The sequence below is a fragment of the Vidua macroura genome, chromosome 2 (assembly GCF_024509145.1).
Source record: "Vidua macroura isolate BioBank_ID:100142 chromosome 2, ASM2450914v1, whole genome shotgun sequence".
Classification (NCBI taxonomy): domain Eukaryota; kingdom Metazoa; phylum Chordata; class Aves; order Passeriformes; family Viduidae; genus Vidua; species Vidua macroura.
Window position 1 is genome coordinate 42005439 of NC_071572.1, and position 26884 is coordinate 42032322.

Consider the following 26884-nt stretch of genomic DNA (forward strand, 5'->3'; position numbering starts at 1 on the left):
CCCAAAGAGAACAAAAACTTAGCAGGCTTTGTTATGAAGCCGGAAAATTTTATTTTGCATTAATTGCTCTCCTCCTTCTTTCTTACTTCCCAGTCTTGTTCCTTCTTTCTTACTTCCCAGTCTTGTACACATTTCTACAGTATTTCTGCAGAAGAAACTACCTACATAAAATTAATCTTGATGACATCATGTGGTGCTAGTTAGTCAGAACATTTAAGGAGGATAAAGCACTATAGCCTTAAGGACTCTTAAAATGAGAATCATTTATTCTCTGTTGTCTTCTGTGAAATGGATTCTTGCTGTTACTAATGTAAAAACCTGCTGCTAAATGTTTTGACTGTACATATTAGCCAGCTGGTGGTTCAGTTCTCACTATTGAGTTGCCCAGAACTGAAATAATTAATTTAGCTTAGAAAAGTATATTGTGCTGTACCTTTTGGATTTGTGACTGTAATCTGTAATCACCAGGGAGTTTATTTGGATTTGCAATAATACTGGAGTTGGTAATTTATAACAGAACAGGAGCTCACTAAGTAGAGCTTATGAAGCTTGAAGTTTTTCGATAAGTTGTAGAACTTTCTATAATACGGATGCTGTTAGCAGCTTACAGTTGGCTCAAACATTAATCTGTGTTATCCTAAAAAACTGAAAGCAAAACCTGTGGATTTGAAAGGTCCCCTTCTAAGCACAGGTATCCTTAATATTGTCTCTTCATTCCTGTATAGCAAGAAAAAATTCAAAGCTTTAAGTATAAAGACTCATGTTTACTGTAAAAAGATTGGACTCAAATTCTCAAGAAAAAGACTATTTGGGTCAAAGAGATGCATTAATGCAAATTTTTGTAACTTTTCACTGCATAAATGTAATTTCTTTTTGCTTCTGCTTACCCCTTGTGTTGCAATAGGCTTCTAAGAAATGTAATGTCTCAAGATTTTGTCAGGCAAATACTGCTATTCAAATATATTCATTAATTATTTGATCCAAGCACTGATTTAGATTTTCTAAAGAAATAGGGGAAAAGTAAAGGAAAAAAATTACATATAAACAGGAAAAAATCATATATACTGCGCTCTTCAAAAATTGCTAGAACAAAGAATATTTGTGACACAATATTCATTACGACAGACACTGTTGGTCTAGCTTTATTTTTTTGTTTCTTTGCTTGGTTTATTTTTTTTTTTTAAACTTACCTCATGGTCCAATGAGATAATTATTTATCTTTCTTGCATAAGGAATGGACCCTCTTAGATATCTAATGGAGCCAGATGCTGATCCACCCATTGTTGAAGAATTCAAAAGAAATGGAGGATACTCTTACAAAGGCTCTCAAAACCATCTACGGTTTTGTTTTATAAATAAAAGGCTTTGTTTTATAAATAAAAAGTGTCTCTACTTGCAGGAATGGGTGGCTGACCCGGTGTTTTATTGATTTTACATTAAAAGGATGTGCATTTATGACACTTGGCATATGATAGATCCAGTACTGGTGCCAGATGAAGAGTTAATAGGAGTAGACCATCATATGCCAATGCAAAACAGAGAAAGTGAGAAAGCTGTAATGACATGAACACTAATCCCTCTGAAAGGCAGCTGTTTTTTGTTATTGTTATTTTACAACAATGAAGAATTTTATAGTTGTGCATCACTACACTTTGTGTTTTAATGACACTGCTCTATTTTTTTTAATTCAATGCTAGTCTGTTAATGTACACTTATTCACAGATGTTTAATTACTGTTTACAGATGTAAAGCATCAAATCTTAGCAACTTCATTCTTTTTAGTACCAAAAAGTGGTTCTTGAATCATTAAAGACAGGAAAAAAAGGCATTGGCAGTACTTAGCAGTCTCTTTCAGCCCAGGTGTGTCATGGGTATAATAAAGTTACTAAATACTATCCAAATTTAAAAATGACAAATGGAAAACACCAGGTATGACTGTGAGCAGCACACTGAATATGTGTCATACATAAGAATAGAACCACAGAATCATTTAGCTTGGGAAAGATCCTTAACAGAGACCAACCATCAACTAAGCACTAAGCTATGTCCCTAAGTGCCACATCTGCACGTCTCATAAATATCTCCAGGGATGGTGACTCCAGTGTTTCCCTGGGCAGACTGGACACCTGGCTTTAAAATTCTTTTCATGAAGGAATTCTTTCTAATATGCAATATAAACCTACCCTGGCACAACTTGAGGCAATTTCTTCCTGTCCTGTCACTTGTTACCTGGGAGAAGAGACAAATCCACCTTTTTACAGTCTTTTTTCAGGTAGTTGTAGAGATTGGTAGGGACTCTCTCCAGCCCCCTTTTCTCCAGGCTAAACACCCCCAGCTCACTCAGCCAATCCTCCTAAGATTTGTGCTCCAAACCCTTCACCAGCTTTGTTGTTCTTCTTTGGATGCAAGAAAAGAGTACTGAAAGTGGTACTGTATTTTAATTTTAATATACCAGAAACTATTACTGAAGCATCTTTTTTTTTTTAATAGCAAAAGGAAATTAGAAAGAGAGTGGAGCACTACCATTTTATTGCTCTTGGATGAGTCTTCTTTTGGGTTCAACAAGTCAATACGCTTCTTTCTTTAAATAAAAATGCATGAAAAAAACACAAAATCAACCAACAAAAAGAACAAACCAGCTTTTCTAGCTCAACATCATTAACTCCAACATCAAGTAAACAATATCAGGTGCCTAGAACAAGGAAAATATGTAGTAATAATTAATTGGAGGGAAATTGGGATTAAGACAAGCAGTGTCCTTGCACCATACTGGCAGACGTACCAAAGGCAATTTCCTTGATAAATATCTCATATAACAAGGACACTGAACATTCACTTTTATTTCTCAAACAGAATCCAAAATGAATTTAAAGACTTACAGAGTTATGTTCTGTTCAAAAATTTGTTCTCATAAATAAAGATGTTTTGAGTAGCTTACCTTTTAGACTAGTTAAAAAAATTTATGTTAAATATATATATAGAGAAGCTGAATTATTGTTTGGTAATGTGTTTATCCATTTTACCCAATAACAGCATTTTGATACTAAATGAACTCAGAGATACTCTTGCAGTCATTTTTCAAAATTTGCATTTAAATAAAATATTCTGGTTTATACTTCATTCAGTATTAAGTGTCTGTAATAATATCATCCTTGGATGAGAAAATGAAATTTTCCTGTGGTGATGTTGAAAGACTGCCATTTATGTGCAGATTCCGGCTTTTACATCAGTGAAAATGTGTTATTTCAAATCTAGGCAGGAAAATAAACACTGCTTTAAAAAAAAATTCCCCCCAAAAAACTCAGGAAGACAAAATGTCAGGTATAATCAAGCATGAATTAGCTTCCTACAGATGAGCAACCCCACCTTCTCAAGAAGATTTATTTTATTGTCATTTTTTTTACTGACAAAAAAAATCTCAAAACATCCAATTTGTCTTCTTCTCATTACTTTCCCTCTGCTTTATCCTTACTGCTTATTGCTCTAAGTTATTAATCCTCCTGACCTCCACGGCTCAGGACTCTGAGATCATACTTTACTCTCTCTAGATTTAAAAGTAGTATCTACCCTTCACCTCTCCATCTTCCACAACATGAAGAAAGGCATAAAGACAAATGTCCCTGGATGCTGCAGCTCTTGAATGTATCTTGGACAACTCCAGCTTGGATTCACTGCAGCATCTTCAGCACGGGACTTCTTGGTATTTAGATAATTATTCTGCAGATATCAGTTGAAACTTTTACACCTTCCAAACTCACCAATCTGAACAGAAATGTCAACGCATTTCTGCTGTGCTGTGTGTGCCGTGTGCTGGTAATCCATGTGGCACACCTGACTACACTGTCTGCTGTGTTTTGAGCTGATTTGTCCTTTCTTTTGACATTTGATCACAGAGAACATGCCTTTTCCATTTGTGCTGAAAATAACCACCATTCCTAGGTTTTCAGTCCATATCTCTTATTCTGCACTTGAAAAAGTTGATCCTTCAGTTATTGATGTAGAAGAGTCTGGTGCCATTTGAGGTTTTTTTAGCACATTTAAGTTGTCCCCACAGAGCTAATGAAGCTTACATGGGACCTCTGTCTCAACCATGCCCTTTTGATGAGGCATCTGAAGGCCAGAAGGAATAACTGGTGGCATTTCATAGGTCACGAGGAGTATTTATCAAAAAATGTTGCTCATAAGTAGACATTCAGCATATGAATCACTTGCTGAAATATAAAGATATGCTATTATTTTCAACACTGTGAGATTGGTCCTTCTGACTGTATCATATCTGCCTAACCTCTGCATCTGTCTTGGGAATGCTGAAACATCTCAAATGGCACACATGTCTATTGTAAGGTGAGTGAATTCTCCCTTTGTAATTCAGTGCGAGCAATCTGGAGGGAAAATACCACCCTAAGAATATGAAAGAATTAAAAGCTAATAATGGGAACATTTTTCTCAACAAAATAGTTTAAACATATTTGATTAATTTTGATAACCATTTAGCATAACAGCAAGCAGCATATAACAAGACAATTTAATTGCAGTGTATTTTCCTAAATCCAAATTTTCATTTAAAAAAACCCATGAATTTTCCTTTAAGGCCAAAATGCAAATATCCTTGCAAATATTCTGTCACTTTAACAGTCTTGTATTTGTTCAGAAGTGAACTTCCAAACCAGTGAAGCAAGAATTTCCCCAAAAAAGGGTCTTATTTTCCCCCACATTCCATGCTACTCATGATTATAAGTAATGTACAGGGATGGGGAAACATTGTGTGCAGGTACCTCAAGAGGATTTTATTTTTGTGTGAGAAGAGTCTGTAATGTTGAATTTTATAATATTGGTTGCTGAATGACACTGCCACTTTATGCCGTAAGTACTATGGACAATGTGCATGGATAGCTCCAGCCAGGACAGAGCTTCTTGTTTTTTACATTATGCTTTCCAGGGGTAAGAGATAAAAGTACCATTTTCAAAAATATGCTAACCCCTCTGCTTGTGTGTGTTGCAGAGGAACACCTTACTGTGGTTAAGCATTAACTTCCAGTAAAACTACCTACAAAAATATATAACATTCAGAAAGGGAAGGGAAAATGGGCTTCAGATTGCAGTATTAGTCATAGAAAGCACCCCAGGTATTTTAAAAGTGGTAAGGAGGCAGAAGCTTGGTTAACTTAAGCCATAAAAGCAGTGTTATAAACACTGACTGACCACCTTGCTTCTCATGAAATACTCACTTATCATTTTATCACTTATCGTATGGACTTCAAAATATTCAGTGTCTGTTCGGAAGCACAAGGCTTGTGCAAGGTGTTCTGCCATTCCTACAGGGCAGACCACCTTTACAATGAATAAGGGCTCTTCCTTGATCAGGAAGACTGGAATCTTCCTGACAGAATGGGTTGGAGAAGCCACAACAGTAATGTTTAAGCATCTGCAATACTCACCACCGGCACTGCTCGGGGGCATCACATTTGACTGAAAGTAGAAACATTAAAATACCATAGAATAGACTTATTCTGTGCATTTTACAGAACCAGTTGCGCATGGAAAACAAAAAGCAACTAAAAAACAAACTACAAAACCCAGAAATTATTCATCCAGACAACACTGCTATGAAGAAGAGATAAACACAGATTCACATGCAAAAAGGACTACGTGAAGAGATATTTTTCTCTGGAGTGAAAATCTAAGTCAATAGGAATGTAGACACTGTTGCATCCCGGAGTTTGGGTTTAGATTAGGGTTTTTAATTTATGTTAAAATAAGTCAAGTTCTGTAATCCCGCGTTTCCCCCGTGTTGTCCCCCCCCCCCCCCCCCCCGCGGTTTCTGCCCCCATGCTGCCTGCTCCCGGATTCTTACCCGTGTGCCGCTCCTGTAACCACCCTGCCGTCCGGCCCCGGGAAACCCCGTGCTGGCCACCCCAAGCCACACGATCCTGCTCAGCCCGCGGCTCGGTGCCTGCCCCTGCGGGGTTCTCTGGTTGGTCGCTGTTGCTGGCGTCACCGCCATGGCAGCCGCCCCTATTGGGCGGCCGGCCGTGGATCCTCTCGCCCCGCCCCTCCATAAAACCCTATCCCGCCGGCAGCCAGGCGCCATTTTCTCCCATGCGAGTGCCGGGAGCGGTCGCGTCTTTCCATCGAACCACGCCATGTGTGACCAATAAACCGCTCCTGCCAAGCACGGAGTAAATGGACAAATTCCTTACCTCTTTGCCGGACCCCTAGCGCACGGTAACAGAGGCTGGCCAGCCCACGTGCCCGAGACACGGAGCCGTGTCCGGGAACCCGCGGCAGCAAACCCCGGCAGCACGTGGAAGTTACGCCACAGCCGGGCTCCCAAGAGCCGCGTGCAGCCGGGGAGAGCGAAAACCCACGCCACAGACACTTCCTGAATATCAAAAATATGGGGCTAACCCAAATACACACCTGCATCTTTGTTTCTGAGAAAGATAAAGATCAAATACCTCCAGTATAGCATCCAGCATTACTCTACAGCAGCATTAAAGCATTAAATTCTTTCTACTGTCACACTCAAACATTTTACCAAGAAGCCAAATGTAAAATAGAGAGGCTTGTAGCCTTTAGTTTTATATCTCAATGAGTTAAATGGGAATGGGACATTGAGAATAGTGTTGTCTCAAAGGTAAAGTTATTACTGTTTACCAAAAGAGATTAAAAAATTTCCTTTTTGAGAGATTTTCTTGTATTTTCTGTGACTTGCAATCATCTCTGAATGTGTTGCTTACACGAAATTCATAAAAGGTAAAACAAAACTGCTTTTATCAGGCTGTTTTGTAAAACGCAATGTGAAAAGAGCTAAAAGTTGCTCTTTCACATTTAACTTTGTTTACACTGACACTGAAAATGGCTTTTATTTCAATGATCTAAAACATGCAATAACTTGCAGGACAAGAATTGCTCTAAGTTTACTTTTTCAATTCCATACTCTTCAAGAAAAGTGAAAGACAAATGTGTTCATATTTATACAATGCTATTTCACAACAGACCTAAGTTTGTGCTCACACATGTATGCAAATCACTTGGGCTGTATTTTGTTCAGTAAGGATGATTTAAAAAAGGTGAAAGCATGCCTACAGTAAAAAAGACAAAAAACAGTCAAGTCACCAAATTAATAAACAAATCTTTTTTGTCAGCTTCTCTTTTAAATCATAGTTCTAATGAAATCTGAAAGAATAGGAAACCTGATACTTGATGATCTCTTACATCTCTAAAGCAGATGGCTTCATTATCATTTGTGATTGAAAAAGCTCAATGATGCAGAGATTTCATTAATATCTGGAAAGAAAAAATTTGAAGGTTTGCTGCTATATCTCTAAAATTAGCCCAATACCAATTTTCTGCTGCATCATCTGAAGTGAGCCAAGTTTAAATCTGAGGAGTTTGAAAATAGTGCTATGGCACTGGCTATTCTATTGAGATCAAAATAATTTCATTATATATCCCATGTATTTGGGTTCCCTCGTTGTCCTCAGTCACATATAAGGAGAATGTGTCTGAAGTCTTGATGCACTTATTACTGAAGTCCAGCTGTGATAAAGAGCCATTAAAATCTCATTGGCTGCATAATGTTATACTTAAAACACAGCAGAAACATTTTGTACCAGCCAGATACATTATAATATCGCTCAGACTGGGGAGCATTGATAGTATTCAACATAACAGAGGCTAATGTGTTAACTGGAATGTAAAAGGCTGTAAGAAAATAACCAGAAAATTAGTATTTAATCTATTCTGTTCCTGTTAAGTGAAATCTGCATCTGGAAATCCAACAGTGACATACCCAGTACTGTGATTCTTCAGCCATTTTTGTGAGTATGAGAAGCAATTTCAGGACCTGAAATCTCCTGATATATGCACAAATAGAAGCAGATTAATGTCCCCATACACTGTGTCCATAAATTAAAAAAAAAAAAAAAAAAAAAAAAAAAAAAAAAAAAAGGCAAAAAACTAAAGCCAGAACAGAAATTTAGGTAGAGGACTCTGAACATGGAGGGAATGACATGTCGTTAAAACATGAAGAAGAAGTAGCTTCTATTATCATGGGATAGTGGCAACATCATTCTTTCTGGTTGTGATCACTCTGATATATTGTGATATCACTGTACCTAACTTTAGATACCTGTGACATGCATCTGATAGGCTTCATCTTCATTTCTTTTACAGTCAACAGAGAAAAGGGGCCAGTTGTAAGATGTATTCATCTAACCTGTTCTAAATTAGGAAATATGCTGTACCCCGAGAGTTCCTGTTTCTCTCCACTGACTGTCAAGGGAGTTGAGACAATTTGCTCAGATGAAGCCATCCCCACATTGGCTGACAACCCCATTCAGGGAAAAAAAAAAAAAAAAGAAAGAGAGAGAGGGAAAAAGGGAGAGAGAAGGAAAGGAACCAAAGGTACAGAGGACAAGGAACTAAGCTAAATGGAAAAGGTCTAAAGGTCTAGTGTGAGAAGGGTGACTCTGAGAGACTGGACTGCTAGTGATTTATGATTCAAACATTTGACCACTTGCAGTAACCACCCAAGTTACATGAGAATGCCCCTCCCAAGTACAGGGGCATTCACACGTAGGATGAGGGTATTCATGTCAGCTTATGGGATATTATGGCTCATGATCGACTCAACTACGCTGACATAAGAGGCGTCTGCAACATCTTGGCATGGCTCAAAGACTCATGGGGACATTTTCCACCTACCCTCAGCACAATATAAACCCTATGGACTGTCCTTCTACCAGTTCATGCCCAGTCTGCAACCACTGAGAAGACTAGGAAAGGACCAATGGGATGTTGTCAGAATTTACAGAGTGGTGATTTTTCTTTTCTACTTGATCTGTTTCTCTGTCACTCTCTTTCTTTCTCAGTTCTTGTCTCTCTTTTCCCCATCTATCTCTCTACCTCACATATATAATTAAAAAAAATACTACTATTGACTTTGGCGTATAGTCTCATTTGTACCTTAATTTGGGCAGAGACATCTCTCTAATAATTTTAATAATTGGATCTTAATACTAACCTTTAACATTTAAGTCCTATGTAAAGAAGAAAGAGAATCGTCAGGAAAGGGGAACAAAAGCAACCAATATAAATACCTTCATAGAAAGTGATAGGCCAGTGTTTGAACTGCTTCTGGGAGGAGTATGGACAGGTTTGCCATAATAAGCCTTTGGACCAAAGTTCAAATTCTTAAGGATAGCCAGTTCCCTTAACTTTATGCCATGTAAAAAGTTTGTTCTGTGTCACCACCTAGGTGACACAGATTGCAGATGAACACTAAGGGCCCCAGCACTCACACCCTGGTGTGTTGGGTACCCTCTGTTCAGCAGCTACCTGCTGGCCACTGAGGCACCGATCACTGCCCTTTGAGCCTGATAGCCCAGATGATTTTCTACTCTCATAGCAATCAGATTAGGCAGCCAGGGTGTCCTCAGCTATCAAATGAGAACACTGTGGGAGATAGTGTCAAAAACCTTACCAAAGTCAAGGTATATTACTTCCACAGCTCTTTTCTCATCTGCAGAGCCAGTCATTTAGCTGTAGAGGCAATCAGGTTGCTCAAGCATGATTTGCCCTCGAATGCCTGCCGTGAACACTTGCAGTGCCTGAATGCAGCTGGCCTCACAGTCTTTTAAATTTAACACCTGCAAACTGACAATCTCAGTCCTGCAAGGCTGTTGAACCCCAAACTGATGTTGAAATGACACGGCCAACACCTGCTGCACTTCAGGACATCCTAGATTTGTATTCTTTTTTTTTTTTTTTTCAGAGTGCTATTTCTAGGGATAGCAAAAGACTCTGAAGATCATACTTGCAAATTAACAAGCAGCAACAGAAATATTAAATTCCTTAAGATCTCCACATCTCATTATTTGGGAGGGTCTTTTTATTTCCAAAATCAAGCCTTAAAACTAAATAAAACTAACTTGAAGTTACTCAGTAATAAAGACAGAAAGTGTTTTTAGAGTCATTCAGATATTCTAAACACTCGTTATAAGATGTCTGATTAAAAGCATTTCTTACTGCAATTTTCCATGAATTATAACAACTGTTCATGCTTACAAGACTATAAAGCTGTAATTAGTGTTGGTATTTTTGTTAATGCTATCATTTATTATTAAGATATCCTTCATGGAGCATTTCAAATACCAGATTTCATAGTTTCCATTTAAAATAGCATGTTTTGAATTTGTGTCAGGGCTACTTTATAAGACATGCATTTCTGTTTTTCAGAGGCAAAGAGAAACAGATCAGTAACTAAACAGTAAAGGTCAAAGCATGAATCAATCATTTCACTAATAAGCCATCTTCAAGATATACAAGGAATAGAAAAACGTTTAGCTTTGTATTCTCTGCACAGACATTTAAAGAGAAAAGGCTGAAAATGACATCCGATTCCCATCAGTCTTCTGAGAACAGGGCTTTAAGATGCTGGATAGCTCAGAGCTAAGTGCTGTAACAGGCAGGTGCTAGGCCAGCCAGCAAACTAATAACATGTATTTTATGGTGTCAGTTGAAGGAACAGATGTTTAGGTGTGTTTGTAGTATCTGCAGACAAATTTCCTATCATCTTCATCTGTTAAAGACATTGAATACATGCATTTTTCATATATTTGTTTGTCTGTATTTATTTTTCTTAAACATATCTGACCATAGGACTAGGTCGCCTGTGCTTTGCTAGGTACACCAGTGCATTTGCCTCTGGACTTACTAAGGAGATGAAATGGTTGGTTTTTCCTTTTCTATTCTTTCTTTCTGTAAATATTTTTGTTTGCTGCTCTGTTTGTTTTATATAGGTATGTGGACATCCTGAGTATGCAATCACAACTGTTTATATCACATCAAAGAAACAACTAATGTAATAGCTACTTCTCTCAGATAGTGTCCTTATCATTCAAAAATACTATTTAACAACAGCTGCCACTTTTCTGTACCTGAGGTATGGGAACACATTCCTAGAGGACAAATAACATCTTGGAGAGGAAGGAGAAAGAATAATTGCCAGAATCTTCTCTTTACTAAATGTGTGTTTGATAAGCAATACCCTTCTTCCACCACTGAAATTTATGGGCAAAGTTGGATCTTGGAAATCATGCACCTACCAGAAGATAGACGCATAAAATTTCTCTCCAGTTTAAAAGGCATCTCTCTCTTGCCTTTATGAAAAAGACAGTCTTAAGAGGAGTAATAATTAGGTATCGTGGATCTGAACTTTTCACTGTTGTTAGATATAATATTGGTTTTCCAGTTCTATATAGTAATATGGTAAATATAAAGAATTTGTCAACTGAGCAAAATTGCTAGAAGATAAGCTGTATTTGAAGTCTTTATCTGCAGAACTTATAGTCAGGAGGTTCTGCCTGGATAAGAAGTGCAGAAAAATATGTTTAACTTCAATATTCCTAATTTACAGTGAGCTCACTACAGAATCATGTCTTGGTGCCTGGGGCAGAATTCACTGGCTAAAATCAAAACCCAGCCAGTCCTAGTGAAATAATGCATTTATTTGTTCATTTTGGAGAAAGTTAGAGGAAATCAAGTATGAGTAGGCTTTTACTGTTTTATAAATACATACTAGGCACTTCAATAACCAGAAAATAAGAGTGGTCAATGCAGTAATGGTACTCATGGAAACATTTTTAGTGACAACCTTAAATGTTTTCATGAGAACTGAATCGAAAAAAAGCTGCAAGTCTACTGCAATTTGGTAATAGACCTGAAAAAAAAAGCCTGCTTTGCTTGATAAATAACTGGGGTTCAGTGATCCACTTCAGCTGTGGGAAGCTGTCATGAAGTTGAGGAGTAGAAATTTGATATGAGAGCAGTGTTGTTTTGAAAGATCAGTGATGAGAGGAGGTTATGGCAGAATTTCAGCAACCTAATTAGAGATGTTAGTAGTATAAAGAGCTTGTGTCAGATAAAGAATAGTGGTTTTTTTTTTTTTTTTTTGCAAATGAATCATCTAATAATCACCTGGATGAGGGACTAAGCAGCACAACAATTAAATCTGTAAAGATTATTTCAAAATGCAAGGTGTTACAACAACTTATATAGAGGGAAAACAAAAAGCCTGTAATGACTGAAAATAAAAGCTGGCAGTCACTAGTGATGTAAGTGACTGGAAAAATGCAAGTGAATGCATTAAAGACTAATGAGAAAAAATTCAACAGGAATACCTGTGGGACAATTACCTAAATGTAATGTGAAGGTGTAACACTGTTGCAGCATGGAAAAAAAATCACTTTCATTTTATAAAGTAAAAGATATTGTGCACAAGAAACCTATTTTATTGCAACATGGTGCACTCACTGAATATTGTGTATAGGTCTGGCCATTTCTACAGCAAAAATCTGACCTGAAAGGAATTTACTAAAAAGTAATAAAAAGTGCCTATGAAGAAATTCAAACTTATGAGAGAAAAAAAAAAAAAAAAAGAAAAAAAAAAAAAGAATGTTTGCTTACAGCAAAAGCTTGGATCAATGAAAGCTTAGAAAAACTACGTGTTTCTCTAAAAATTTTATGGCATTAACATGAAGAAGGTTGGGGTATATAAAAGCCTGAGAAAATGCAGATGAAAAACGACTGTTCCATTTGAAATTTTGTCACTACCAAATGTTGTGGCATCAGGCAAGTCAGATTGCCTTTAGGTGCCTCAGTTTCTTCATCACCTCTATAATTATATGAATATATATATGACATATCTTGTAAGAATATATACAATATATATTGAAAGAAGTTTTTTTTCATTTCACAGAGAAGTTAGAAGACTTCAATTAACTAACCTTGATTTAGATTTTTCTGAAAATGTAAGAGAAAATATAAATAACAGAATGAAAATAAATGGAGTGAAAAAATATGTCTGAGATACTTTTATTTACAAAAGCTCTGTCAAGATCTGGGTAGGTTTCACTGTTTGAAAGTTAGCATCCTCATCATTCAAAGATTTAGAGATCTGTGATTTATGTTCTCATTTAACACCTATGATTTCCATCTACGTCATTCTGGGAAAATGATCTTTTGCATATTTATCCTTCTGTGAATAATCTGTATGAAGTCTTCCTATGTGACTAAAGAGAATTATGTATTTGGTTAAAATATGACAATGCAGCACAGCTCTAAAAAATCTGACTATAAATTTTCTTTTCAGCATAGTGTTTTTAGTCTAAATTTCAGAAAGTTTGAAGTGGATGCAGAGTTGAAAGGAAACCCTGTTGTTCAGAGAATGGATATACAATTCATAATGGTCTTTGATAGTAGATAGGTAGGGGATAGCAATTTTCAGACCGCGTTTATTTAGCTACTGAATTATAATTGCTAAACCTGTTTTCATCCTTTCTTCATATCTCACCACAGAAGAGACGAAGGCATTAACAGGAAATCCTGACAATCCATAAGTGTTTTCTATACTCAACAGTTAAAATATTACAGATAGATTTACAGCAGCATCAGAAATAGTTCTGTTTCTTCACTATCTGTGTGAATAATTTCAGAAGCATGCTTTCACAAGTAATGTGGCCTTGCAAGTGCTCTACTATCTAGACATTTCTAAACTGATCTCTAAATTCCTTCCCAAATGACACTGAACTCTTTGGAAACAAATCAGGTTATTTTCTTTCCCCTGGTCACACAAACTGGCATCATTACTCCAAACTTTGAGCTGCCCTGGCCCTGGTTTACTTGATACCTAAGCTGGCAAACAAAGAGAAATGAGACTTATTTGAAAGATAACTGCCCTCCAAGAAGGAACAGCATAGTAAATAGCACACCGAACACAATAAGTATAACAAATAACACTATTGTCTGATTAGAAAATGTGGCTGTTCCCATCATAAAGCACAGTGCATCTACATAAAACCTAGATCTATTTCCTGAAGAGACTCCAGGTCAATGCACCATGTGAATGTGATACTCCATTAACTCACACATGTTTTGCAAACAGAAGCTGAGAAGAAACCTTTTAGCTGCTGCAGAACTTGCTGCACTTGTTCACAGATGGTCTATTAGAGAATTTGATAGTGTGCTGTTTTTCTGAGTAGTCTAATGAAGTCTTTTAAACAGACTAAGTGCTAAGGCATTGGTGGGAGTAGTGTCTGGCCCTTTCCTAGGAGCTTGAAATCCGCTGTTTCTATGTCACAGCTAAACATAAGCACCTACCTATTGACTACCCCCTTCTCAAAATTTCAACCTCCTAGTTTTGTTACTGCCTTGACAGTGTTTTGTTCTCATCTCCAAGAGTTACTTGCCATACTGGATGGACAGATCACTCAATTATCACCACTGTCTTTTTATCTCTTCCACTCCTTTCTTTTATCTGAAGGAGCCACAGCACATTTTTGCTGATTTTACAAGCTACGCCAGTTTAGTTGGTTTAAAGTTGACTGGTGGTATGCATGACCATTACAAAATTAAGGTGGTCTTGTGGCTGACCCTAAGCTTCAGCATCTACAAGTCTTGAACAACAGGAGTTTAACTGTAACTAGACTACACATGTTTACCATATTAATGAAGGAAATTTCAAGAAGTGACAATATCAGGTCTGAGCAGCAAAAGGTGATGTTAAATTTTCAGAAACTCTACACAAGTTTTAGGCAAGGAAAACAAAGGTCATTGGTTCAAACAAGACTAACTTCAGGCAGTATCTTATAAATCCTTTCAAGCAAAAATAATTCTAATTTTTCATTAGAAGTTTGCTATTTTAAATTAATTCTAATATTTTGATCTAAAAATGTACTTGTTACAAGATGACTTGTTTTTCCCTTTATCTGTGCAGCCTTTAGCCATCAGAAAATTATCTTACTACCTGTAGGTCTAGTAATGATGCAACAACTAAAATGAAAGATCAATACTTATCTCCTTATGTAAAATTAATAGCACTGCACAAATTCACAAGCATTATTATCACCTGAGTCTTAATTTGAGAACTGCAAATCCCCTGTCCAGGAATACCTTGTTTTCCACAACTACACCTCTGCACCAGGGATACACAGATCATCCCTGTAAATGGTCACTGGTTCTGTCCTTTTCCCTCCTAATGTTGTATATGTTTTTATTCCAGAGATTACCTCACATCGCTGCTATTCCAAAATTAAATATGGGTTATAGCTTTCCTGGCTATGCTTAAAATAGTAAAAAATAAATAAATACAATACAGAGTATCAATAAGAGCATTGTCAATCTGCATATTAACACAGTTTCTATTTAGGGAATTTGCAAAAAGCATCATTAGAGATGCAAATTAAGGAGATTAAGACATTTAGAATTTTCAGTCAAACCAGGGAAGTGCTATTGTCTTTATGCTGTGCTAAGATTGTTTCCTTTCAAGCTGTGCATTTGAAGGCCTAATTACAGATACTTGCATTCTGCAGTCTCTTCCAAGTTGAAGAGGAAAAGCAGGTGCCAGGAGGGGGGCAGATTTATGTCCTAGATAATATTCCATAACAACTACAACTCCCTGCTGGTAAACAATCCTCAGGCAACAGCTGCCCACTCCTGTTCATACCTTTAGACAATTCACTAGATCCTGACAATTTAAACTAATAAATCCCTAGGCTGCAAGAGCAGTAAAGCCTGTGAATTGCCCAGTGAGAGACCTTTGCTGAGGTGGCCTTCAGGTTTCAACATTTACCCATCCTTTCATGGGACTAAGGCCATAAAAGTATAGTCAAGTCTCATCTGTCCTTTTCTCACCTCTGAACTTCCCTTCCTCTTCTGCACTGCTCTTCTTCCATGCACCAGATGAACAAAACCATTTCCTCCTAGGTACAGCACTGCAACAGTGATAAAGTTTCAGCAAGCAACTTACTGATGTATAAGTAGAAAACCAGATCACGCTTGAGAAACGCATCTCTCAGCAACACAGCTACATAAATCACAAGCATAGCCCAGGTGAAGGTGAGGATAAGGACTTTCATTTCAAAGGGCTTTTTTTTGTAAATGCTGGGCACAACATTGCTCTGGCGTGTTGCATTTTATTTTCTGTTGCATTAGCTGAAAATGCAGTTGATCCCCATGCAAAGTCCTGGCATTAAGCCTGCGTATACTTAGGCCCAGCACAGGCTTATCCTTGGGCTTGGGATTTCTCTAGTTTTATGTAGCTGTGGTTTTCCATGCATATGAAAGAAAGCAGTTCAAAAAGCCAGTCACATTAAGGAAGAGAATGGAGGAATGGAAAATGCCAGAAAATCCAAATAAATCACTATGCTTTTAGGGTTCCCTTTGAACAATTATTAGGAACAGAGCATGATATTATCCTGGCATGTATAGTACTCTCTCTGGCTCTGTTGTTAGAACTGGTTTATCATTACTTTGAATAAACAGTAATATTTCTTTATTTTCAAAGAATTAAAAGATTTCAAAGAATTTCAAAGAATGTAAAATTAAAGAAAAAGAGAATTCAGGTACACTCAGATTCCTGAGACCAGTAGTACCTTCATTCCCTCTACAAGGAGAATTGCTGATGAGACATTTGGAAACTTCTTTCTAGATCTCTTTCATTTTCTAAAATCTCTCTTATTTTCATCATATTTTGTTTTGGCATACAAAGAAATTGTTGTACAAGGGTATGCAGACAGGACCTGATCCAGTGATCCCATCTGTACGGAGATTACATGACACTGAAACTGCTAAAAAAATTAAAGATATGCCCATATTTACTCAAGGAGTGTGATGCTATTAATGTCATGGGTAGAAAAGTTTGTTGTAGGGTAATTTCTAATCTAAGTTATATAAGTTCTTAATTTGAATTTCCTTAATGTTCACTTGATATTTAACTTCTCATTGATATACAATTAGACTAGAATGGTTCAGCCTCTATGCCCTTATTTAGACTTAAAATTCAATGTGTGACTAAATAATTCACAACTTTTAGAAGCTGAATACCAATATGCTTACAAGAACACAGTGGCCATTTAAAATGCTGTATTATGTATGTTTTGGTATGAAAAGAGGAACCTGAATTCCAAATATTGACTACATGTAGGCAAAGGATGTCTGGGCATTGAACTAAGAAGCAGAGTCATTTCAAAGCTGTAGCTCTCCACTAGCTGTAGCTCACTAGGCAGCAGATCCCACCTAGCTGGGTTTGGTTGGAGTCCAGAAATGATCCTGAGATGTCTGAGGCTCATGGCCTAAAAGCATCTTCAGCTCATGGCCTGTACTGAAACGTCATTATGCACTCTAGCAGGTGGAACAAGGTTCCCCTTGCAAGTTATTTAATGAGATAATAAATTACTTACTTGTAGAAGTGCCAGGAAAATTATGGAGATACATACAACAGTAGACATTGAAAAAAAAAAAATCTGCTTTCTTGGGAGTGTTTCAGACTTGCTTGTAAAGCTGACCAAGTGACATGAAATAGACATTTCAGCTCCAAATCTTGCTTTGTGGTGATTGAAACAAGGTGTTTTCTTCAAAAATTGTTTCCAGCCTTTGAAAATTAAACAACCCAGATTTTCTATATTTGCTTAGACTCAATAGCTACAGTAGATCTCCTAGTCTGCATATCTTCACATGCATTCATTTCTTGTTATGCTTTGAAAGTTTGTTGCATTTTTCCCTTTAAGAGATTTCACATGATCCAAAAACTATTTCACATCATGCAGAAATCACCTTGTCTTGCACCTACCAAACTCTGGTTCAACTTTTATACAACAAGCTTATATAAATTGATGCCTTCCTTAATCTGCATCTCCCTGTGAAACCACTTCAATGTCAGAAAAAGGAAAAAGGAGATAACAACAGAATTGATTTCCTCAGCACAGTTTTAGCACCTGTGCAAACGAGTTGCTCTTATCAGGGTAAAAATTAATTCACATATGTTGTACCCATTCACTGATGTTAGCATTCAACAAGTACCTGCTGTCGCCTTTTCCTGGACATGGTCTTGCTGATATTTCATTGACTGAAGATGTCCTACATTTCTGGAATAAGTTGATTTCACCTCCTTCCTGCTTTACATATGTCTAATGTTTTCACTATGAGTATAGCTAGCTCTTCAAGAGCAAGGACAGCCTTTTAGCAGTGAGTTGATGAATTTCCTAACTCAGGAATGCTGAACAGCTTCTAGATGCTCCCATAATAACACAAAAGAAGTATCAATTTACAGTAAATAATTTCACCTAGGAATGTTAAATTAAGAACATGGCACATATTAAAGAAGATATATTTCAGGCCTTAAGGTTTGGTTTTCTTTTTATTAAGAGTCTTGGTAGAGATTCAAAGCAGACTTTAAGCAGCAATGGTGTCCACCATCTGTCTCTCCACCAGTGTGAAGACTCTTCCACAGAAGCAGCATCATTACCCCTCTCAGATTGCTTCTGTAAGTCTGTAAGCCATATACTGTTCTTTACATGACTACAGTTTAACAGACAGATCATGACACAGTATTTTTGGTCCTCTCTCTGTCCCCCTCCCCACCACCTTTTGCCAGTTCATCTCCTGCTTTATGCTTTGCCCTTCCAATAGCTGCTGTTAATGACAGGTAACTGACCTGTGCACTGCTGAAACACTTGACATTTTAGTGCTGTGTGATTCTGAATGCATAAAGCACATGGGTTATGACTAGAAGAAAATTAAAGGGCTTAATAAAATAAAAGCTTAAAAACCAATATATATGTATCCCAGAGTATATATGTGACGCATATACATAATATACATATTATGTACAATAAACACATTAAACAAAAGCATTTCAGTATAACTGAAAAGATGGGAAAGTTGAACAGAAAGATTCCTGTTTATGCAAAAATCTTAAGAAGTGAAGAGTGGGAACTGTATCAGAAACTGTATCATAAAAATAATCCTCAAAAAAAAAAAACATTCTGGAGAATCAGTGAAATTTAGAGTTTCAAGGTATTTAGGAAAACTGGAATATTTCAATAATATAGGTGCCATTCATTGTTTTAAGTTCAAACAGCACCTGAACATTCATACACAAAACAAGCAAGAAACACTGCAGTATGGATAATCTCATGGGGTTTGTGTCTTTGTGATTTGTGTTTATTTTACCCATGGCAGCCTGGCCAGCAGAAACTGCGCTACTTATGGTGATGTCACATTTAACACCAGCTCGGTGTTAGACTAACCAGTTTTGTCAGCCCTCACCAGCACCCAGCAGGGCTGTCCATGCAGAGAAGGATGGCTGCTACTTTCTACCAGCACCCACACAGACAAGATTACACTCTGGGAGTCTAGGCAGCGTGTTTATTTTTACCTCTCAGCTGCTGGTATACAATGAGAGCTAATGTAAAGCAAGCAGGGAAGACTTGAGAAGCAATACCTCTTTGCCACATCTTCCCTATCTCCTTCCTGAATTCTGGCAGCTCTGCTTTATACATGCTATTTTCATAGTTGCCACTAAGTATAGCACAAGTGGGCATTCATATGCCTGCTTTTAAGTTATCTCTAGAAGTATTCACATAAAGCATTCTCTAGAAGTATGGCACATAAGCATTCATTCACATTCCATTCTCCAGAAGTATGGCACATAAGCATTTAGGCATACAGCTCCCTTCTGTCCTATCTTACTGCTGAAAGTGACCCTCCTCCCAGAAATACTCCTCCCAGGAAAAGTGACAGTCCTCACAGATACTCCTCCCAGAAAAAGATCCACTGCCATCTTTTTCTTGTAAAACATAAAACAAAGGTAAAAGGAAAAAAAAAAAAGGAAACTAATTCAAAATAAACTCTAAAAAGTCTTTTAGGTAAGCAGAGAAACAGAGACCGAATCATTAAATCATTTTTCTATATTACAGGAACGTTTTCATGATACACTAAGTTTCCTTTTAATTTCCCAGTTGTTTGGATGCACAAGCAAAAGAATTAGGGAAAGAAGGTCAGCAAAAAGATAACAATGCCTGTTTATAACAGCCATGAGATTAATCTAAAAAAAAGTATTTCTGCATTTAATGAGGGTTGAGGACAACAAATGAGAAATTATAAGGCTACAGTTCCTATTATCCAAAGTGCTGACAGTATGTATGTATAGCATTTTTTCATAGCTTGGCTTTTATGTACAGTGGCTATTTTTTATTCTCACAGCATGGTTTTGTCCTTGCTGTGTGTCAGGTAAGCACCTACCATCAGAGTAAGAATCACATAGGGGTAAGAGAGTTGCTGTTGGACAATTGCAAGAAGACATCAGTATTATGAACTTGAGGCTGAGTCCACTATTAATTCTATTCTTGTCCACATGCATCTGAAGCATCTTTAATCGCAGGGGATTTAGTATTTGTAAATCAGTAATTTTACTTATGGGTTGATATTTTAAAGGATTGGACACTTAGAGAACAATTTTCATCATAAAATATTAAAAAACATACACTGTTCAGAGCTTTGCTGAAGATTAAGTGCTATTTGAACTCAACAGGATAGTGTTTTTTATAAACCAGCATAAGATAATGACTGACCTCTATAGTGCCTACCTGTCTCAGTATTTTAAATGTCTTTCCCTACAGAATACTAAAAAAAAAAAAAAAACCACAAAAAAAAAAAAAAAAACCAAAAACCAAACCACCACCACCAACAACAACAACCAAACAAATAGAAAAGAGAGGATGACTTCAGCAAAAGAGGCAAAAAAAAAAAAAAAAAAACCACAAAAGAGAACCTCAGAAGACTTTTAGATGTTTCACTCCTTTATTCTGTTCCTTGGGGTGGAATTTATCTGAACAAATGTATGAGTAAGTCCAAAGTATAGGCATCTGTGTCATAACTAAATACCCTTTCTAATCCATATAGAGAAATATGTACTCTAAGGAAAGACTTTTCCAGACCTATTTGAAATGTAAACTTTACACAAATGTGACCTGGACCCCTTACTCCCTGTTGACTACTGAGGGAACCTACAGGAACACTCCATATCATGGATATCTAACCATCAGCAAGGCAAATTCTGCTTTCTCTTACATGGGAAAAACACCACATCCCTGCCCTCTCAAAACCTGTTTGGATTTGGCTACACCTGGACAACATGTTTTCTAAGAAGATCTATTTGAAAGTGGGTGATGCCCACCTACTCCAGCTCAGGGTTCAGCTTGTTCTTTGCTTTGCAGCTTCATAAATTTGACGCAGCTGGTTAGAATACTACTGTTCCTCTGACCAGCTGCACTTAGCAAATGAAACTGAAGAAGAGCAGAGCCCATCCAAATGCACAAAGTGCATTTCCAACTACAGGGAGTGTGCAGAAGACACTCAATCTCAAGCATGTTGCCTTTCAGTACTAGACTTGGCCATGTGACAGGAATTAGCATCCATGACTGGAAACTGTTCTTATTACTAGGTAAATCATTCCTATCCAAGTTTTGTAGGCTTGCCACTTCTCCTCTTTCGGTTAATTAAACAAAAAAAAATGCTTTAACGTAGTTCAAAAATTTTGACATAATATGTGAAATTGACAAACAGTAATCTCAGGGCAAATCTTTCAGGATTAGAGACTAAAATTGTTTGCAGGCAATAGACGTTTCTCTTAGGCTATCATCAGCTCTGATAGGATTTTGATCAGGTGTAGAATATTTTATTTTCAAATTTGTGTTTCCTGTCAAATTTAAGGTATGGCATCTCTTATTAAGAATCTCTTTAATGCTCAGAAACTTGTTCCAGGTGTCTAATGAAGGCTTGCAAACCATTACGTGCTACAAGTCAACAGATATTGCATTTCATTAAGCTTTCTCTTTGCTCTAAGGTCTGTATTTTGGCAAACACAGAAGTTATGCAGTGTGTTAAACTACTAGATGAATTATATGTAAACTGTAGCCCTGCTAGCACTGTTACAGCCAAGTGGTTGTGGATTTTAAAAATCCACCTGTCCTGCAGTGGATTTTGCATTTGACGTGAAACGTGTAAAGCAACACTGAAATATTGTAAAAGAAACAACGTAAAACAAACAAACAAACCACAACCATCTTGCCCAGAAGGAAGCCCCAAAATATCTGGTAATCCAGCTTTGGTATGGTGTAGCCTACATGCTGCCTCAGATAGCATGTTGCTTTGGTATGGTGCAGCCTACAGGCATGGCAGCATTAGAATAATGTAAGTATATATTTATTTGACTTTCTCACATTCTCAGAGAAGACCTCCCAAACAGGTCTGCTGAAAAGGCAGTCCTTTATGACTTCCTGTTTCCAGAAACCAAACAATCAAGCCAAAAGTCTCCATGTGGAAACCATGCCCTTTTGCTTTGGATGCATGGAAAGCAGAGCATTAGAAAATATCCTTCTGGAAGTCCATCCTTTACACGGTGACTGTGGGAGTTGCAGCTGTACTAATTACCAAAGAGTAGGAACAGCCTTGCCTTTAATAGGTCACAGCTGTGTCCAATAAGGATGTGTGTTATAAAAGAGTGGATTAGCTGGTTGAGAGGAGAGTTGTGGTCAGTTGGTTGTGCTGTGGTGAGGAGTGAGGGTTAGGTGGTTGTGCAAGGAGCAGTAAGGGTTAGTATGTGCTACGAGGGACAGGAAGGAGTCAGTGCTTTGAGGGGCTGCCTGTGAGACCTCGCAGAGAGAAGGTATGAAAGTTTTACTGTAGGATGATAAACTGATGGTGGCAGTCAGTTCCTGTCTACCATCGACTGGTGCCAAGCACCAATGCTGAGAGCTGACCATGACAGCACCAGTGTCCAAGTGGCCTTCTGTGTTGATGTATTCCCTCCTCCTCTGCAGCAATCCAGAGAGGTGAGTGAGCCTGTAGGCATGAGCTATAGCTCAAGACAGGATGGCAGGCTGGGCAGCAAGAGTAGGAGGAAGAGCAAGTAAAGGGCAGGAGACTTATGCTGACCATGAAGCTGAACTTCAGTGTATTCCAACTTCAAGCACCTCCCTCATTTCACTTTTCACGCTTTTTTTTTTTTGCCAAGCTTATTGAGACAGTTATAACTGGCTAGAATAGTTCATCTCTTTGAAAAGTTTTTACTTGGTTGAAAAGCAACTTCACAAAATATTATTTTTTTCAGCTCTAGTATCCAAGGAAAGATTCAAACCTGCTATTTTTCTCCAAGTTCTTTCATAAAGTGTGCAAGAAAAGGGAATACAGAGTGTCTGGGATGTTAGCTATTCTTGTAGGTATTATTATGGGAGATCATCGGTGAAACTTTGCTGCCCTATAATTTACACCACTACTGCTGGTAATGACTGTAAGATATATATGAGCAGCACTAATGGGTATGGATCACTGTTCTCCTAGACTGCAAATAAAAGGAGCACAGGCAATGATGGCACTGTATGATAGATCAATGTGGCTGCACATTGGTCCTGAGGCTATTCAGGTTATTTTCCTTAAAAGGCATCATGCCTCACACATTCTGCTGAAGGCTATCCATATCCATTCAAGTTCATGATAGCTATTCTTAGACATTCCTTCATTTTTAACACCACTGCTAAGACTGCTAGTGTAATTTTTAATGAGAATGAAGAGACAGTGTGTCTTCTATCAGGTTTAGATCTATTTAGCTTAAATTAAAACTCTTTGTTATACTTCTCCCTATGCTAATTCAAAGGATTAGTGAGAAAATGTCACTGAACAGCTACTTGTATCCTCATTAAAATTCATGACAAAACCTTCCGGCCAGCCTGGTTTCAGTTGCTGATGGAGCAATACTTAAAAGAAATTGGCTTGTGTGTGAAACAGCTGCTCAGCAATGTCACTATGCAAAGGAATTGGTGATAATAAGATGATACTATTACAGCTACACTGGGAGCATAATATATTTTAAGCTGTTTTGAGGTATATGGTGGAGGTCCAGGAAGTCGAACATGATTACTTGTCTGTTGTTAGGAATAGGAAACAGCTGATCATTACAAGTCTGCTTATATAGCTTAGTCTTACACAAAGTCTTGAGGTAAGAGAAAAATTTGCATCTGCTGGAATTCTTCACTTCCAGTGTTTCCTATCTGCTGGAAAGGCTTTTTGTTTCTTTTCCTAGTGTTTGGAAGGGTGTGTGTGTCCCATTGCTGAAACAGGTATTGCACTCTTTTCTAGGACCATTGAGTACTTTTGTTTCATAGGAACTTTTCTCATTTCAAGGCTTTATTTATTTGGCACGATTCTTAGGAGAAGATAATGTGGGTCCTCACACACCTATTACTGAAATTCCAGATAGTGATTTTGGTTGAAATGACTATCCAGTATGTCAAAGCAATGAAAAATATGCAATATGATGGTGGCAATACAGATGTAAACATCTGCACATAAGGCTCAGCCAAGAAAGAACTGGCAGCTGGCACTATGTTGTGTAGTGACTTATGCTAATGCACTCCACTTGTCTAGAACATGGAAACTGAATGAAGAATTATACTGTCAGATCTTTGGTTCTGACATATCTTTGAACCTCTTACGCTATAAGAAATAAATGAGTCTAGAATAATGGAACAGTCAAAAGTCCCGAAACAATTACGGCCCTTTAGAAATGTGGAGTACAAATGAATAAGAAAGATTATAAGGGGGTTTAGGATGCAAGAAATGATAGGCAGTTAAAAGAGAGGTATAATTTTCCTGATCATAAATGGTTCCAAATAGTAATTTCTGAAGATCTCTGTTACAAATTTCATCTTTAGCTGGTATTGCTTTTAATTATTACAGAAATTTATTTCTTGTAGAGATTTGGAAGTACTGCACTTCAGGTGAAACAAAATATAAAACTGACACAGAAATTATGTAGGAACATTGCCAGCAGGCTGAGGAAAGGGAATCTTCACCTCAGCTCAGCATTGATAAGGCCGCACATGGAGAGGTCTGCACACCCCAGTACAAGACAGATATGGACATACTGGTGCAATCCAAGCAAGGGGCAGTAAGATGATGAGGGGAGTGAACTACCTAATCTAAAAGCAGAGGCAGAGAGAGTTGGGATTGTTCAGCCCAGAGAAGAGAAGGCACAGGGGATCCCATCAACTTGCATAAATATCTAGTGGGGGGTTATATAGCCCAGTGATAGCAATGGGTACAAAGTAAGAAAACCAAAACAAATCAGGAAATTCCATGTAAACACGAGAAAACATTTTATTGTGAGGATGGTCAAACACTGGCACAAGTTGTTCGAAGGTGCTGTGCAGTCTCTATCCGTGGAGATATTAAAAATACGGCTGCACATGATTCTGGGTGACCTGTGATAGCTGAGCCTTCTTGGAGTAGAAGGGTTGACAAAGCCACCCCCATCACATCTTGGCCATGCTTGGATTCTGTGTAAAAATGTTTGTCTCATCAGAGGCTAAAGAGAATGTTCAAGTTACAATAGATTGAGTTTCCTTTTAGATTAGATCATTAATAGGAATCTGGGAAAAAATAATGAGAAGGAAAACAGATCTCAAATTGCCTCTCAAAATGGTAATCATAACATCATATCTATGCTTAAGTTATCATATCTAAGCTCTATGGTTGTGGGGCAGAAAACAAATTAAGAAAGATAAGGCTTATGAAAGTCAGATCAAAATTCTAAAGAGCTCGCATACCTCTAAAAAGTCTTATGTTGCAAAACTTAATATTACCCTAAGATGTCTAGTGCAGCATTAAAAAAATCTACAAGATATCCCTTTGATGTCCTTTCAAGAGTTCTCAAAATTATATGAATGTCTGAACAAAAAAAGAGCTTGGCAGCAACTATAGCTGAAATTAACTCCTCAAGGGAGCAACACTGATATCTATCTCAGCACAACTTAGATATTCATAAATTCTTTTATTGCTTACATATGCTGCTCTTGACAAACACAGGTACTGTGCAAAACTTACATAAAATCATCACAATTGGGTGTATCTGTTTTGCTATTTGTGGTACTAGCATTAAATAGCAGAATTATGTATCAGAATTCCTTTGTACAATCAGAAATTACGTGATTGCACCAAATTAAGAAACAACAACAAAAATGGATTATGCTTGAACAGTTAAAACATGGACCTTACCTATCTATCTTAATATAAGTATCATCGCATTTTAAACTGCAAGAAATCTAGCTGATTTAACACTGAAAGTCTATTGGGTGAATGTATTTTTCCATTAATGTCTTTGCCCTTCTGGAAAGAAGCAGTTTTTCCACACAAGTGAACAAATTTTGAATAGCATTCAAATAGCATTGAAATTCTGAAAGCATACACAAAGTTCAAATGCTCTCTGATAAGACATCACATTGCAAATTCCCTTTAAAACATCAATAATAAGATAGAAGAAACAACTTGGTCTTTTATTCCAATCTTCTGTGGAGCAGATCCCAGAGGGGAGTATTTACACCCAATCAGGAACTTTAAGCCATACCTTACCATCAGTATTAAGACACAGATCTTCAGATTACTGAAAAAGCCGTAATGTCTTTAAACTCAATGCAATACAGAAAGGCCTGAAGTTGACAAAGAATTAGCAAAGTGCTGTCTGAGCTCTGTGGTCAATTAGCCCAGCATTTTCAGCGTGCTACATGGTCACTGAACAGCGATCACCCCAGTTTCCTTCTAGGAAAAAAAAAAAAGCCCTGTGCATGCTGTAGATGGTTTGAAATGTCTATTCTGTTTGCATACTTATCTTGTAATACTACACACAAATTCTAGACATTTTTTTAGATCCTTTGAAGACAACTAATTTTTTTTAAATCCACTACTTAAAAAAATTACACTTTTACATTATCAAGGGAAATCATCACAATTCACAGCAGTGCACAGTCATCCCCACCTTCCAAGGACAGTTTCTAAATTACATTAGCATCTGATCTGCTAGAGACTTTCCTCCAGCTCATCTTCATATTATACATTTTCAATTCCCTTTTTTTAGAATTCATTTTTTCTTCTGTGTTACATTGAGAGAATCAATATTAGAAAAAAAAAAATCTTTACTTGGATAATAATACAGAATTACCCTAAGTAGTTAGAGATGCCTTCACTTCTTTCTGAATGGGATGGAAGA

The 26884-nt window shown here is 37.3% G+C and overlaps 1 protein-coding gene across 1 annotated transcript in view; it reads right to left on the minus strand.

The window, feature by feature from the left end:
• The window catches only part of GPC6 (glypican 6), a 726495-nt gene that overhangs the window by 477642 nt on the left and 221969 nt on the right, over positions 1-26884 (minus strand). The gene's annotated exons all lie outside the window — the stretch shown is intronic.